The sequence below is a fragment of the Octodon degus genome, unplaced genomic scaffold (genome assembly GCF_000260255.1).
Source record: "Octodon degus isolate 3935 unplaced genomic scaffold, OctDeg1.0 scaffold00071, whole genome shotgun sequence".
Taxonomy (NCBI): domain Eukaryota; kingdom Metazoa; phylum Chordata; class Mammalia; order Rodentia; family Octodontidae; genus Octodon; species Octodon degus.
The window spans coordinates 7952112-7955456 of NW_004524647.1; the positions used below are offsets into that span (position 1 = coordinate 7952112).

Here is a 3345-nt window from a genome sequence, read left to right on the forward strand (position 1 = left end):
GATGCTGCTCATACCAGTCACTCACTGTCATAGTTGCCAGACTTGGATAACCAGCTCCAAATACTTTGGACTGGGCCTTGTCCCGAGTGAGGATGAAGGACTTCATTGGAGGTCTATCCTGAGGAGATGTCTGAGAAGTTGATGCCTCTCTGAAAGAGTCTTTTTCTCTGAGGATCTTTATTTCCTGGTCAATGCTCTCAATCTCCTCTAAGCTGATTCCAATCCACCTCTGCAGGTGAAGGAGGTGATATTCCCGAACTTGCTCATCATCTGCTTGACCATTTTCCACAGCAGATTTCAGTGCAGACAACCTATGTTTCACCTCTTTCTTCTGTCTGTATCTCTCTATTTTAGCCTTTCTTTGAGACGCCATAGCAAGGAGGTTAGCATAGGCCATGGAAGAACTAGCAGTGTTATTTTCAGCTGAGTTGTTGTTCTTGTCAAGTTGTTGCTTGGGCAGCTGAAACTCTGCTACATGGTAATAATGGCACTGAGTTAAGTAGTTTATAAAATGTTCTCAAGCCTGCTGTAAATGATCTAGCCGCTTGCTGGGGTTGACTTGTTTCATGGTGAGGGCTCCTTGTAACGCTGGCACCATCAGGTACTTCAGGTCGATGGAAGCAATTTCTTCTAAATCTTCATTTCGGCTGAACAAATCGAGTTGCGATAGCATTTCAGCAGCCTTCTCAAGTAGATCTAGTCCCTTGATCACTCTGTCCTGGATTATCTTGGCGCCGGTGGGTTCACTGGCTACTTCTACTTCCTCCAGAAGCTGTTTGCTGGTTTCAAACAGCTCGGGAAGTCGAGGGAGCTCTAAGCTGTCTTCAGACGCTGCCATCTTGGAGTGGGAGGAACCCAGAGCATTTGCTTCCGGGCTCAAGGGCAACCAGACTGAAGTAAACCACGTGTGCGGCAGGCCCCGGAAGTGGCGCTGCACTGGCCAGTCCCGCCATTGTTACCAAAGCCGGGAGGGACTCCCGGGAGCGGCGATTAGCCGGCCCGGGCAAGGCAACCGTCTCCATTGACTCATTTTACCAGGAAGCCTGGTAGAAGCTACAGGCATCTGTTAAAAACACACACAAGCAAAACCCTTGGCGCTATTTTACGGCTTACTTCTCGCGGCGGACGGCTGACCGGGAAGTTTCGTGGGGTCTCCGGGTGGGGCGGGGGGCGCGGCTGGGCACAGGGCGCGGGAAGGCGTGCGAGGCGGGGGCGGCCGCGGCGCGCCCCAGGACGGGTCCGGAGCGCGTCTTACCTCGCGAGGCGCTCCCCTGGTGGAGGCTCCCGACGGCCGGGCGCCCCCGCGGCCGCCCCGGGCTCCGAGGTTCGGCCGCGCCAGCTCCAGGTGCAGATGGCGCCCCCACAGTATTTGTTGTAATCTATGGTGTTACCTTCAAATTAGTTATTCATGGTACCAGATATATGCATGCAAAATTGGAAGAAGAAAGAAAAAAATTATAAGAAATTATGAAGAAAGGAAAAAGGAAAAAAATTGAAAAAAGAAGACAAAACAAAGGATTGACTGCTCCTTTCCATAGACCAGCAGAAATCCACAGTACAATTATCCAAACCATCTTACTTACATCCATAGATATATCTTTTTCCTCCACTCTTCTCTCCCATCCTCCTCATCTTAGTAATTCCTACCTTTTGAACAGGTTCATTCCCTTTTCCCAGTATTTACTGTACCCTTCAGATTTTATTTTCCCTTTCAGATTCTTACACTAAGGAGACAATGCAGTGTTTGCACATGTGGGCCTCCATGTAATTCTAAACAGTACTCTACTTTTAGTCCTGCTTCTGTTGTCCTAAGAGAGGTGGAGTCTAAAATAACAAAAGCTTAGGAGTTCACTGATGCTCTATTCCTCTCTGAGCCTGACCTTCTAGTCATGTTTACTCACACGGCATTCCAGGCCCATAACTGTGCACTACATGCCATTACTAAGATCAGAGTGAATTCTGGGATGAACATGTGAGCTAAGAGCACCTAAAATGATTCAGCACCCTGTCAATGATTCCTGTTAATCACATCTAGTATGGGAGATGCCTAAAGCGGATGTGCCTGGCCTTAAATTTGGAAAGGCTGATTAATCCACCATCTTCCTCTCCCCACCCCCCTTTTTCTTTTGGCTGTTGTTACTTTCCTGTGCTTTTGACCTGCCTGTAGTGTTTTTCTGTTGCCTTAGCACCTTTCTTGGTCTGTGTTATGTCATTTGCATGTATTTGGAGTCTCCTAAAAATGTCTCACCAAATAAATGTTACCTGTTTTGCAGTGTTCACATCACCTTCTGGAGTTGGAATCCAGGTTTTTCTTGTCTTGAACAAAGAATTGAGTGAAAGGAGCAAAAAGTAGTGATGTTCATTTGAAAATGTAAGAGTGAAGAGTAAGGAGAAAACTGTCTCTGCAGAGTGAGCTTGGGCCGGAAAAAGCAAGAAAAAACTACACCCTGGGAGCACAGGGCAGACTATTGTGATGAAAACTACAAGAGCAAGCTCTTCGCAGCATCTGTGTCTTTTCATGCCATCCAGTTCTCAAGGAACCCTGCAAGAACTCATACATACAGGTCCTCAGAGGTGGTGCTGTGATCCCACACCTCAGGCTGATGTCGGGTCTAGAGCATCCTATTGAAAACGTAAGAACCTACAGTTCTTATGTGAAGCACACATCTGGGGCTTTGGGGAGTGTTCTGTACCTGTGTTCTGGGATATTATAATTAACAGGTCATGCCTATTTCCCCAGTCAGTTTTTCCATAGCCTAATCTCCTGACTCACCTTGAGTACAGTTTCCTATGATCTTCAGTAAGGAGCTGCTTACTACTTACTACTGGCTGTTCCCTTGGCAATTCTTTCCTAGGCCTACACAAGAACCTGCCATCGCCCATCACACTGTAAAAGAACTGTGGACTTGGGGTAATAATGTGCTGGTGCAGGTCCATTAAATGCAACATAGATGCCATCTGGTGCAGGGTGTTGATAATGGGAGAAGCTGTCCCTGAGTGGGCACAGGGTTGTCCTCTCCATCGGGCTGTAAACCTAAAACAGCTAAAAACCAAAACAAAACAAAGAAAAAAAAAAAGAGTTAAATCTGTTGGGCTGGAGATGCAGCTCAGTGGTAGAGTACTTGCCTGACAGGAAAAGGCCTTGGGGGGGGGCAGGTAGATGGCTCAGTGCAATAAGCGCTTCCCTGGCAAACACAAGGGCCTGAGTTCAACCCCTGGTTCCGCCAAAAGAGAAAAAGGAAAAGGCCTTAGGTTCAATCTCCAGGAACATATACACACAAAGAATGCAAATCAGTTATTTTATAAAAAGGTCTTCATGTAAGGTATCATGACTACATTCTGATT

At 47.1% G+C, this 3345-nt stretch overlaps 1 pseudogene; it reads right to left on the bottom strand.

The window, feature by feature from the left end:
- The window catches only part of LOC101585857, a 3677-nt pseudogene extending 2771 nt beyond the window's left edge, over positions 1 to 906 (bottom strand).
- Positions 907 to 3345: the final 2439 nt, after the last annotated feature.